The sequence below is a fragment of the Myxocyprinus asiaticus genome, chromosome 10 (assembly GCF_019703515.2).
Source record: "Myxocyprinus asiaticus isolate MX2 ecotype Aquarium Trade chromosome 10, UBuf_Myxa_2, whole genome shotgun sequence".
NCBI classification, from domain to species: Eukaryota; Metazoa; Chordata; class Actinopteri; order Cypriniformes; family Catostomidae; genus Myxocyprinus; species Myxocyprinus asiaticus.
In genome coordinates this window covers 18988139-19001664 of record NC_059353.1, presented here as the reverse complement: position 1 = coordinate 19001664, position 13526 = coordinate 18988139, and the positions used below count along the sequence as shown (strand labels likewise).

The following is a 13526-nucleotide window of genomic DNA, read 5'->3' as shown; positions in this document are numbered from 1 at the left end:
TGAACAGGACGGGGGAAAAAGAGTGTGGGGGTGTGGGTGCACACGGGACCTGAGCCGGTGGTACAGCCTCACAATCCATTTGCTCCATATCCTCACCTTGAGCATTGTTGTTCCCCAGGTCCTCGAGGGACAGGGGAGGCAATGGAGCAAGTGTAGTTGAGTCATTGCGCTTAAACAGTGCTTTCTGAGCGCGGAGCATTTTGAGGCACAATGCCTCACAGTGTGGGCATTCATCCTTGACCAGTGCTGCTTCTGCATGGGTGCAGCCCAGACAGAACCCACAGCTCTTGTGGCCATCAGACATGGGAACAGGTTTCCCACATCTGCACTTTCGCGATGGCATCTTGAAAAAGATGGTCCAGTCAGCGCAAGTGTGCAAATTATTAACTCTTAGATCACCGGAGCACGGCAGGGGAGCAGTTGTCTTCAGGAAGGGAAGCGCCATCCACTGCAGGTAAGTGCAATTCAATGGTGAAATCCAGGATTGTATGCCGCCCGCTTATATAGAGAGCTGAGCACTGCATGCTCAATGTCATTGGCTGAGCAGGCGCGAACATCGCTGGCTCAATTCAGTTGCATCTGAATTGGCATGATCCAATAGGAGTTCAGAAATCAGAGAAAAGGAGTTTTTCCCATAAGCATCAGCGACGCGATGTAAGTGACCGAAATCAAAAGCGAACTTCACTGAGACATCATTCAATGTGTAAAGAATAGAAGTCATTGCTTAATTTAAAGTTTGCATTTACTATGTAAATATAATTTGCAACTAATAAAGATGGGCAAATGCAATTTTGTTTTAACAAATTGAGAACATACTTCTTCTGAGGGATATAATTCTTTAGTCATCAATGATACAAGACTCAGCATACAAAATGCAACAATGGCGACAATCAACAAACTCATTTTCAGATTCATGCCGCAATGCATTGTGGGCGTCCACAGAGTACAGAAATAAATATTGGCACGCAGCATGCATTGCGGCATGAGCCTGAAAATGAGTTTGTTGATTATCACCTTTGTTGCATTTTGTATATGAAATGTTGACATCTGTGTGTCTTATTGTCAGCTCAAATTAGTATATACTCTAAAGACAGTAACTGCTCAACTTGTCACAAAAGTATCACATTGACCCGAATCTTTCGAATCTTTATTACCATATTCAATCTGAATTTTAAAATTATTTTTCCCAAATCATATTAGAATGCCAAATTATATTGTGTTTTAAGTCTTAATAAGAGACACTTGACCTTAACCAAATATTTTTTTCTCCATCACGATGCATTATTGTTGTTCTCTTAAACAATATTACACTGGCTGGAAAGAATTTGTTGTGTGATACAACAAAGTTCAAGTGCCTAACCAAAGTGAACAAAAAATGACATCCGCAACACTAAATAGAGACAAACCTCTCTTAAAAATAACTTTTGTACACATATGAAACAACAAAATAACCTGCATTTCTTAAACATCCTCACATGACATATTTACATTTACATTTATTCATTTGGCAGACGCTTTTATCCAAAGCTTAATTCATCTTAAGGAGACAGTGGTATGAAAAGTGCCATATTACAAAGTTTCACTAGCATCAGAATAGTAGTATTCAAAACAGATTAAAGTGCAACAAGAGATTATGTTGTGTGTGTGTGTGTGTGTGTGTGTGTGTGTGTGTGTGTGAGACTGGTTAAGTGCTCATGGAAAAGATGTGTTTTTAGCCGTTTTTTGAAGACAGAAAGTGAATCAGCTTCATGGATGGAGTTGGGAAGGTCATTCCACCAACATGGTATGATGAAGCCGAAAATCCGGGAAAGTGTTTTGGTGCCTCTTTGTGTTGGTACAACAAGGCGACGTTCCTTAGCCGACCACAGGCTTCTAATACGTAGCTCTGCAGAAATTATTTTAGGTATGCTGGAGCAGACCCAGTGACTGTTCTGTATGCCAGCATCAGAGCTTTGAATTTGATACGTGCATCAACCGGCAGCCAGTGAAGAGAGACAAGGAGTGGTGTAACATGCGCTCTCTTTGGTTCATTAAAGACCAGACATACTGCTGCATTCTGGATCATTTGCAGGGGTTTGATACGGTGTCGTCATTCTTCTCTTCTTCTCCATGTTCACCGCTGCCGAACTGCATGAGGGCGAAAGCGCCGTTGGGTGGGCGAAGACTTTTAGTGAACAGGACGAGGGAAAAAGAGTGTGGGGGTATGGGTGCACACGGGACCTGAGCAGGCGGTACAGCCTCACAATCCATTTGCTCCATATCCTCGCCTTGAGCATTGTCGTTCCCCAGGTCCTCGAGGGACAGGGGAGGCAACGGAGCGAGAGTAATTGAGTCATTGCGCTTAAACAGCGCTTTCTGAGCGCAGAGCATTTTGAGGCACAATGCCTCACAGTGTGGTTTAATTGCACATGCAGGGAGGCCTGCAATGAGAGCGTTACAGTAGTCCAGTCTAGTTAAGACAAGCGACTGAACAAGAAGTTGTGTGGCATGTTCAGAAAGGAAGGATCTTATCTTCCTGATATTGTAGAGTGTAAATGTACATGATCTTGCGGTCTTTGAGATGTGGTCTGTGAAATTTAGTTTGTTATCGATGGTTACCCCTAGATTTCTGACTGTTTTGGAAAGCGTTACTGTAGTTACACCCAGCTGCACGGTGATCTTGTGTTCAACAGCAGGATTGGCTGGAAAGACAAGGAGTTCGTTCTTGGCTGGGTTAAGTTGCAGGTGGTGTTCCTTCATCCAGGCCGAGATGTCTGCCAGGCAGGCAGAGATTCAAGCAGTCACTGTGGTGTTGTTGGGCTGGAAAGACAAGTAGAGCTGTGTGTCATCAGCGTAGCAGTGGTAAGAGAAACCATGTGCCTGAATGATGGGTCCCAGTGATGTTGTGTATATAGAGAAGAGAAGTGGCCCAAGCACTGAACCCTGAGGTACCCCAGCAAGTAGCTGATGTGGCTTGGACACTTCACCTCTCCAAATAGATTGTTGTCCAATAATCTATTTTATTTTCAGTTGATGTTCATCTCAGTTAGACAGATTCAATTGTTGTGGTGTCTGCTGGTCTGCTCTTTCCTTCAGTAGACTCTGCTTGTTATCAGCAGGTGTCATCACTAATGATCAATCATCATTCAGAGAGTGTACCTACTTGATCTCATTAACTGTTTAGCCAGTTCAATATTTAACACAACACAGAGCAGTTTCAACTCTGTTCAGTGTTAGTTTTAAACACTCTTGTAGAGTGGACTCGTGGAGACACCAAGGAGTGTTAATTTAACGCCAGGGATTTTGCTGTGCATGCTGACAGCCATACATAAACATAATAATTTTAAACTGTTAGTTGATAACAATCTGGTATCTCCATCGTCTCAAGTGCGGAACCTTGGCGTTATTTTTGATGCACAGCTGACATTTGATGGCCACATTAAAAGTATTTCTAAAACAGCTTTTTACCGTCTCAGAATTATTGCTAGACTTAGGCCTTGTCTCTCCCTTCCTATTGCAGAAAGGCTCATTCATGCCTTTATTACTTCTAGGCTAGACTATTGCAATGTGCTCTTTTCTGGTCTATCCTCAAAATCTATTAAAAAGCTACAACATATTCAGAATTCAGCTGCCCGAGTACTTACCCATACAACATCACGTCAGCACATCACCCTGGTGCTCTCTCAGTTACATTGGCTTCCTATTCATGAATGTATTGATTTTAAAACTCTGATTTTAACATAAAAGAAATTCATGGGACAGCTCCAATTTATCTTTGAAATCTTGTCACACCTTATACACCTTCTCCTTTTGATTAGAAGATTGTTCTCTATTAATATCTCTTATATCTTTTTTTTTAATTTTTTTACATGTATATATTTTATGCTCTGGTGTTGTGTTTTTTTACTCTGTGTTGTAGAGCTTCGGGTATGAGAAAAAGCACATTGCAAATAAAATGTATTATTATTATTATTATTATTATTATTATTATTATGGGGGAGAAAATTATTTATATATTGGTACAAGCGATTGCACAGAAAGCACACAGGAGAATAGCAGAAAAATGCAGCTTTGCTTGTGGATAATCGCTTTAGTTTCTGCTATGTGCCTCAAATTGAAACTCTTTGAAAAATTGAAAACTGAAAAAAATATTTAAAAGATTTGATGTCACTAACCTGGCAAACTTGGGCAAATTCTTTGATTATTTCATCCTCAAAAGTGCTCCTGTATAATAAAATGTCCTGTTCCATTTAACCAGCCAATCAGATTTGCACTGAGTTGATCGAGAAAGCGTTTTCCAGTTTTGTGTGCTATAAGCATCAGACGGTTAGTGCACAAACTGTGGGCCTGTCATCTGAGGCTGAAACTATAGGGGCTCCCTATATATACAGTATATATATATATATATATATATATATATATATATATATATATATATATATATATCTTTGCCAGCATTTGGAGCTCCCGCCCCTTTTTGGAGCTCTGCCTGCAGCTATATCCTTCTTGCTGAAATTGGACAGTGATTTAAAAAATTCAAACCACTGCCCCTGGTGGCCCCCACTGGAAGTGTAATTGAATGTATGGGAATGTGTGAGCTCCAGTTTCCTGGTGAAATATCCACAGAGTGGCGCCAATAGCGAGTTGTATTTTTAACTGTAAATTATGTAATTCAGTCAACAGGAATGCATACTTTATTAACTGTATCCCAAACCCAAACCCAAATCCCAACCCTAAACATCAGTGGAGTAAAATGTTTATTTTAGGGTGTAAATGCCACGTCCAAATCTTGTAAACTATTGTTTATAAAAAAGAGGATTACTTCCTAGTTTCCATGTGACCAGAAGATTGTTGCATGTTTTATGCAAATTACTAACTGCGGGCACATAGTCCCTCAGTACTGTAGAATTTTTAATCAACATTAGAACATGGGTGAGAACAAATTTATATCCATACATTTTGTGTGAGGACTTACTCCACACACATACTGTATGATAAGTCTGCAACTTTTATGCATTTAATAGTGAATGTCCTGTTGTCAGAGGGCATGATGGGATTAGGGGTTCTCTGGTACCCTGCAGTGTTAATGTTGCCCCAGGCAGCACCCTTCAGCCTGGACTGACACACGCCTACAGTACAGCCTGAGTGAAACACTTCACAGTGCCACCCTACATCTCCAGCTCCCTTTGCTATTAATTATACAGGGCTGATGACAGCGTGCCACCAGCCAGCAGACAGCTCGCTGGACAAACATGATCGATACATCTGTCGAGAGTGACAGCTCCACGAGGACAGAATGCAACTGTATTTCAAATGCGACCTCACTTATTTACTATAAAGAGCAGCAGATTCTTGTAAAAAAATAGCAGCACCACTATTGTTATTGCTCATATTTAGGGTTGGGAATTTTAACAAACCCCTTATTTTAAGTTGTAAACTTATAAACCCATAACTCTAAGTTGTAAACTCCAGTGTTTTGACCTACACACTGGAGTTTACGCTGCATTAGAGAACACTGCAAATCTATTGATTTAAATGGGGATGGTGCATTGCAAGTAAAAAAAAAAGAAATCACAATGGTTTGCGAAAAAGACGCCCTGTCATATGACCAAATGTTGAGAACCTTTCAACTTTTGCTGAGAATTCCATAGAGGTACGTATTGTAGGTCCAGTTCTGCTTTCAGAAATTCAGTTCACTCTATCCTCACTTGATTTCAAACTGACATGGCTCTTTCCACACATCAAAATGAATCTTACACATTAATATCCGTCAAGCACTCCATCAGAGCTTTCTCTAGTGTGTAGGCACCCTTAAACTTTGGCTAGTAATTTGTCCTACACCGTTTGTGCTATGGACATGAATGATACCTCAAATCATGTGGCTCGTTGAGCAGAGGTGTGCTATTAATTTTCTAAGCAATCAGACTTTTGATATTCCCATGGCAGACAATGGGCAAAAAATCCCATAGACTTAAATTGAAGGAGGAACCCGAGCCATATCTAGGGACGAGAATATCAGAGAGACTACCAAGCAACCCCCGAAAACAACTGAGCATCATGGCTGCAAGTTTTGCACAGGCATGTACCATTCACATTTCATAAGAAAATGTAAAAATCTAGATAAAATTTAGCAAATCTCATTTGCAAGGCATCAGAGAAATTATTCTAGCTCACAGACCTGTTAGACAGCTGGGGGTGATATCTCTTCACATCAGTAGGTTTCGTTTTAAAACACTAAAGGAATCTGTACTTTGTAAGCACTATAGAGGCAGTAGCACATGGAGAGGAGGCCATTAAAATGCACAGGAATCAGGCTGATCAGTTTGGTTGTCATTGACAAATAGCTTTCTGAGTGCCTATTTTATTCTTTTGTGCTAAAGCAGCCGTGCACAGATCCATTACAAAGACAGCTAAACATGTATATATGTAGCCTTCATCCTTTCATAATTTTGGGATAACAAGCTCTGATTCACACAGAGAAGAAAAAAAAAAAGATTGTATTAGCTGCCTTTTTCGGTCTAGATAGAAAAAAGTCTTTCATGGTTCAAAGAGACATTCAAATGTCCTCTACTGGTCAACATCATCCTTTAGAAACACAACTAATCACCATATTAATTTGGTGTCTCTCTTTCAGTCCCCAGCTTCACTTTGGGGCTTCTTTAAACAGCTTGGTTCAGACAGGATAAACAAGCTCCCAGTAGACATACAGTGCAATCAAACTGCTTCAAGAAACAGGAGGACCAAACGTATCATTTCATGGTTTCTGATGAGGCCACACTTGTGTGTACTTACCATTAAACACGCCCTTATTCTAAAGGTCATTTAAAATTGGGCTGATACGCAAGGAGGAGAAATCCTCAAGCTAAATGGGCAATGTAATCACCATAATTTTCATAATATCACATTTTCCCAAGGCCACTTCCAAATGGAACTTCGCAAAGCATTTCTATGTTGATAAACTAGACAAATGTACAGCAGTCCCGCTAACTTTTTCTCATGCTAAAGGAAAAATTCACACATAATTGCTGATGGCTGTCTCTGCCTTTCACTATATTTTTTCTATTCTCTTAACTTTAATAGGATTACTATAGTTTTGAATCTTCAATTTAGCTTTTATTTCGATTTTATTTAAAAAAATGTTGTCCTTTAAATTTAGTTTTCAATTGTTTTCACGCTGCAACTCTTAGTTTTAGTTTAGCTTTCTCTACGTTTTCTAGTTCCAGTTTATTTTTAAATGTTTAATACATTTAGTTTCTATTTAAACTTTATTTTAAGTATTAATATTTTAACTGATATCTTTCAAATATGTTTAACAGTGTTTAATTTCTTATGTCTCCTTGCCATTTTCATGTTCAAGGAGGGTTAATTGTAAAGGTTTTACATTTTGCAAAAACCAAACAAAAATTAATTGGGATCATGAAATTTTATTTTTGTTTAATTTAAGTTTTTATGTTAATTATGTTAGTTTTTACTTCATTTAAGTTTTTGTTAACAATAATAACAGCTGACTGTTACAATCATCACATGAAGAGCTGTGATGTTTCGAAGAGGCTAGTAAGAGAGCACGATCAGATGACTAAGAAAGCGAATGGTTCAATCGATAAAAACTGGAGAAGGCGTGCAAAACTGTTTGCACAGAGGCCAGATGGAAAGAGCTGCTGAAACCTCATACGGGCTGAAATCATGTTCTGAGCCACCAGGGACACATCGCTTGTATCTGCAAGGGTGGGAGTGGTGGGGGCTTTGACTTTCCTGGCATTTCTCGCCCATTACTGACTCATAGGAACCTGTCTGCCAAGACATCAGATGCTCCTATACATCTCAGCAATATGTGTGTGGAGATGTGTTCCACATTTAATTCAGGTATTACTCAATTGCTTTTCATCAGTAGATGAATAAGTCTTTTAACATCATGAACAAATGTAAAATAAAAACTGTCACAGTCCTGTCACTCTGTCAGTCTGGGTTTTTGTCTGATAGGACCGTGGCATCATCGTCCCATGTCTGTCTTGTGTTGGGCTGTCTGTCTTTGCGCACGGTTTCTGTTTTATTTCCTGCCGTGCGCTCTTCGGTCTGTCTTGTTTCATGTCTGGAGTATGGTGTCTGGATCCTGACTTCCTGTCTGGTTTGTTTCGGTCTGTGTAGAGATCCAGACACTCATGCCCCAGGTTTGTCTTATATTGACGTGGGTGCATCGCGCTTATGTCATCTTGGCAGCATGCACTTGCATCAATAGTTTATGTCTTTCTCTCACAAACACAGGTGCACCTCGCGTTGCGCTTGTGTTGCGCTGCGTGCCCAGGTCGCGAGCTGTCTTGTTTTTGTTGCCTGTTGTGTGCATCGCTCAGGTTTCGTTTAGTGTGAGAATACATAGCATCGCTTTGTTTGGTGTTGCTACGCATTCTCTCGTCTTTTTTGTCGGTTGGCATGGGCGTATATTGCCTTATTGTCTTGATGATGTGCGCTCATACCATTCGGGTGTCTTGTGAGAGCACGTGACTTTGTTTTGCTTCTGTATCGCCGCGTGTCTCTCTCTGTCTTACGTCATACCCTGCCTCCTTGATTGCCCATTATTAGTTTATTAGTCACACCTGCCCTGTCTTGATACCTGTTGATTTCTCTCCCTATTTTAGTCTCCTCATGTGTGCTGTCCAGTGCCAGTTCTTCTTGTGTGCTTGTGTGTATTCCAGTTGGTCTTGTTTGTTGGTCTTGTTCCAGTCTGTCCTGTGTGTTTGCCCCGTTTTCCAGTCCAGCCTGTTTCTGTTACTCTCTGCCCCAACCTGGATACTTTTTTCCCCTATGGGGTAGTTTATGTTTGTTTTCCTCCTTGTTGGAGTTTTGGATGAGTTTTTTCCCTTTATTTTTGTATTTAATAACTTCTTTTTTTTTTTTTTTTACTCTGCGGTTGGGTCCTGCCTCTGCATTCCTGATAGTGAGGTGTATTTTAATGAAATGTCACTCTCCTCCTTTGTTAAGAGAGAACGCTTGTTTCATGCTTTGTTACAACTTTAATGGCTCTCTCTTTGCGGGAGCAAAAGGCAGAAATCAACTTGCTGTAGGTCAAGAAGTATGATATGTAGGGATCCTAAAATATTATATCGATGACTGATCGGCGCATTATTTTATCTATTTATTTTTGAAGCATCGATATATTAACATCATCCAGCATTTAAATTAGAACACTAATTTGTGTGCTTTCAGTTCACTGCCAGTTGCATTGTTCAATGTAGTCTGACACAATAGCTTTGGGAGACCACAAGGGGGCAACGTAATATTTACTGAAGCTGATTGTGGCATGGACAAGGGACGGATCACAGACATAACAAGCTGATGGCAGTCCAAAGTTATTAAAGTTTTTGTACTTCTTCAAGAATTAACAAAGTGATGTTTATGAGTTTGCAACTATGCAAACTGAACGATTAGAAATGGCATTTGGCATTTGTTATGCAATTTCCTGTATGTAGCATTGAACATGTGTTTCATTCAAGCTGTCAAACCACAAAAAGACATGCTTGTAACTTACAATGTGTAGGCTCTATGAAAGATACTTATGCACAATATATCATCCAGTAATGATTAGAGTAAATAATCTTTTGATAATGATTTGGGTCAAATTTAATGGAAAACTGTGCGAATTGAGCACTGCAGAATTTTTAACAGCCTCCGGAGGTGGCGAGCCCGTGGTGTGTGCGTATGTACCTTCATAGAAAATTATTGTTTTGAATTTTAGAACATGTCGTGTCGTCTTCCAGACACGTCCGCTTCGTGACCCACTTTAATTAACCTAGCCACTCACACTTTAACTAAGTTGTGTTGAGAAATATGTTTGAAAAGACAAAGACTATTGTGCAAAGAGTAGCCCTATTTATATCTGAAAAAAAATCCAGATATACTGTATATCAATAATCATCAGGAAAATCTTCCGATTATCTATATATGAAAACAGTATCGATCCTAAGCCTACTGATAAAACTCTTATTTGCTTATAAGCTTAAAGATTTTCCTTTTAAATCACCAGCCACGGTAATATTCAATTAAAAGTCAAAAGCAGAAGTTAAGAAACACAGTACAGCTTGCATCCCACAACAGATAGCATTTGGCAGGGAAGGACCTCTCAGAGAAAAATTTTATTGCTCAGATGTTGCTCTTTCATAGATCAGGAAATGTATATAGACTTCTGCTTTAAGCATAAAGGAGAAATATATACAGTATAGATATAAATAGAGAAATATAAATTTCATATTGAAAAATATGATTATTGATTGCAGATTTTTGTATCTTGACAAATTCCAGTTGGTGACATTGTGGAGATTTCTTCTAAAACTACTAAAAAAGTAGGAGACACATGAGAGATTAGCAGGGTCTTTTTCTTCTAATAAAAATCTGAGAAGCAGGGGACTTAAGTAAAAGTCTTATTTTAATCTTACTGCTATCTAAGAGAAATAATTAATAAATTAAAGCGATCTCATTTATATGGACTGTACTCTTTACACTGTGTATACACCCCAAACGAGCTACTTGACAAAACTAGAACACTCTCATTACAATCAAAAAAGCTGTCTATATTGCAAATCACACTCTTATATTGTTGAAAATTTTGTTGACAATAATGTGAGCATTCTAGTTTTGTTGAGATGTTGTCTCTCAGTGTAGATGGGGTGTTGGAGTGATTCACAGCCAGTCTCGGTGCCACGGCACAGTCAAGCCCTGGGCTCTCCATCTTATTTATATGAACGATTCAAGGTTGAGTATATGCATCAATCTACACCTGCCATTACTCTGCCTGATTGTCACACCTGAGTCAGCTCTAGAACGAATAGCAAAAACAGACGAAGTCATCCTGGAGGCGCACGCAATGAGGCAAAGCAGCAAGATGCACACTTTCTTATTTTCAGCTTTAATTAACGGCTCTGATCCGCAGTGGAAAACAAGTGGTGCGAGAGGACAAATATCTGCTAACTCTATGAGACAAGAGAGCTCAGCTCTGCTCGGCTAATCACAGTTGGAGATGGCTCTCAGGACGGGAGGTACATTTACGCCCTGGTTGGTTGAAGTCCAACATTCTTGAGACAACAGAGACGATATTGGATGATCAAACATCTGTTCGTTGACACTGATTAAGGCGAAAGGCAGGCGCAGAACAGAGCTTATCCTCCAAAGCCAGTGATTTCTGCACACAGCATCGAAAGTAAAGTGTAAATTAATTAGAAGAACACACGTACATTACTTATGGAGTGAAAGGAGAGTCCAACTGGAGCTATTTTCAGTTGAGAGTTTAAATGACTTATTCATCAGAGTGAGAGACTGATAAAAAGAGATGGCTGAAGGTGAAAAAGTATCAACTATCTGTCTTATTTGTGGCAAACTTGCGGTTAATCTCATTTACATGAGAAAATAGGAACTTGTGGTAAATTCATAATATCCTTTGTCAGAAGTCTGCCACAGGGGTTTGCTGGAACTCAACATTTGTAAGGGGAATCAAACTGACTCAAGACTCCATTAAAGCATATATCAAATTGGACCTGTGGACTGCATGTACCTCTGACATCTCTATATGCAGCCATCTCTTTTGCAGACTTCTAGACCAAATAGCACAAAACAGTTTCCCATTTGATATTTTGATGTTAAAATTACAAGTAATGGACTCAGGAGAAAATGTTGCGAGGCAATGTAGGAAATTGATTTTGAAGCTTTCATCGGAATTCCTCCATGAAGTATGAATCATACTTTATCCTCCTCTTCTCAAAGTAGGCCAGGTAAGCATCGGTGAGTCATGGAAGTTCAAAGACATACTTCAATGGCCAACTCATGGGACAAAAATATGTATCGCAACTCAACATCAACAACAACCTGCAATATATCTGCTGCTGATCACTGAAATTTTGCAGGGTTTGAAAGGCAGACTGCTGCTCACCTTTCAGTTTATTCCATAGCAGCGATGTGGAAAATGAATTGCCGTTCGCTGTTGTAGCTCCTACATATATTCAGCGTTAATGTTCCATGCAAGGAGAGTAACAGCTAATGACAACCACAGTCAGTGATGAAAAATACCCTGCAGTAGGAGCTCATACACATACACACACACAAACACCTTGGCACACTATTGTCTGCCTTACATATAATGCAGTTGATCAGTCTAAGCCCCCCTCCGAACAAAAGGATTTGGGGCTGGGCCCCTGGATTGAGAGAGACCCATGGGGTGCTCAGCTGCATTTTTTAAAGTCAGGAGAAAGATAAAACATTCTGAATGCAGTGAAAGCCAGATATATTGAACTCCTCCTGAGCATGACTCCCAAAGCTCTGTTTCAACTTCAGCTCTAAAGATGTTTGCAGCATTTGAATCTGGATCAGTGGAGAAAGATTACCTGCCCATGGACAGGACCACACGAACTGGTATCGCTCAGTTCTAATTCCTCTGTGAGATCACACAAAGTGGCTCCATTCATTTAGAGCCTTCCTTTATTTATAATTCATGCATTCGGGAACAACAGACCTCAAAGCTGCTGCTGTGACTCCCTGTTGGCACTCCTTACTTCTCTCCTCTCCTCTCAAATCAAAGTTTCCATAATATCAGCTCTAGGACTCTATCAGGCAAGCTACTTACATAAGATCCTCCTCAGTTTCTCTTACTGTACATCTATCAGCAGCCACAGCTTTCTCACTGTTTGTGCATCTCACAACAGATTACACACAAAACAGCACTACATCGCAAATCAGATGCACTTTAATAAGATCAACCGGGCATCCTATGCTAATATACAGGCAGGAATGTAACATGCAATCTTACCTATGCTGATGCTTCCTGCTGAGAGCCTGCGAAAGCGAGAGAGAGAGTGTGAATGTGTGTGTTTGAGAAAGAGAGTGAGAGTATAGCCGATTGAGGGGAGAGAAGATAGCAACTGCCGATGTGACAACATGCAGCTCATTGCGCTCTTTCGCCGAGGGTGCTTGAGCTTGTGGAGGTGGTCTCCCTTACTCCTGTGACATCTGCTTCTCTCTTTAAACTCATTGGCTAAGAGGGATGATTCCTATTTAGCCAGCCCTGCTCCCTTCAAGTAACCCCCTCCCCTTCCAAACAATCTCTCTCTCTCTCTCTCTCTCTCTCTCTCTCTCTCTCTCTCTCTCTCTCTCTCTCTCTCTCTCTCTCTCTTTCTCCCTCTCTCTCTCTCAAACACATGTCTTTTATTATCCTTTATATTCTTTTTTCTAATTTTCATCTCAATTTCAGTTCCTCGCTGTCGTCAGACATAGCTGTGGCACACACTCATTGAAATGCAACATATTGTTTCATTTCTTCCCTTTTCTTCACCTGCAAGCATCCATAGGTATCTTTTCATTATCACATACACTCTTTACATTCTATATTGTCCTTCCACAATGCCTCAAGATGCTTTCAACAGTGACTTCTGAACGCAGATTTGTTTGCTTTCTTTCTGATCATATAGGAATCATCGGTGCCTTTTCAAAAATTGGAAATGGCAGAACATGAATGGGAATTTGAATGATAGTTCTAAAATGCCCAAAGAGATGTAAAACATTTCTCTATG

At 40.0% G+C, this 13526-nt stretch overlaps 1 protein-coding gene across 2 annotated transcripts in view; it reads right to left on the bottom strand.

Moving 5' to 3' along the window:
• LOC127447176 (histamine N-methyltransferase) overlaps positions 1-12907 on the bottom strand; it is a 380204-nt gene extending 367297 nt beyond the window's left edge. For both annotated transcript variants that reach the window (XM_051708810.1, XM_051708811.1), the window contains exon 1: positions 12767-12907. The gene's annotated coding sequence lies outside the window, so the exon portion shown is untranslated. The remainder of the gene's footprint in view (positions 1-12766) is intronic.
• Between the last annotated feature and the right edge of the window lie 619 nt (positions 12908-13526).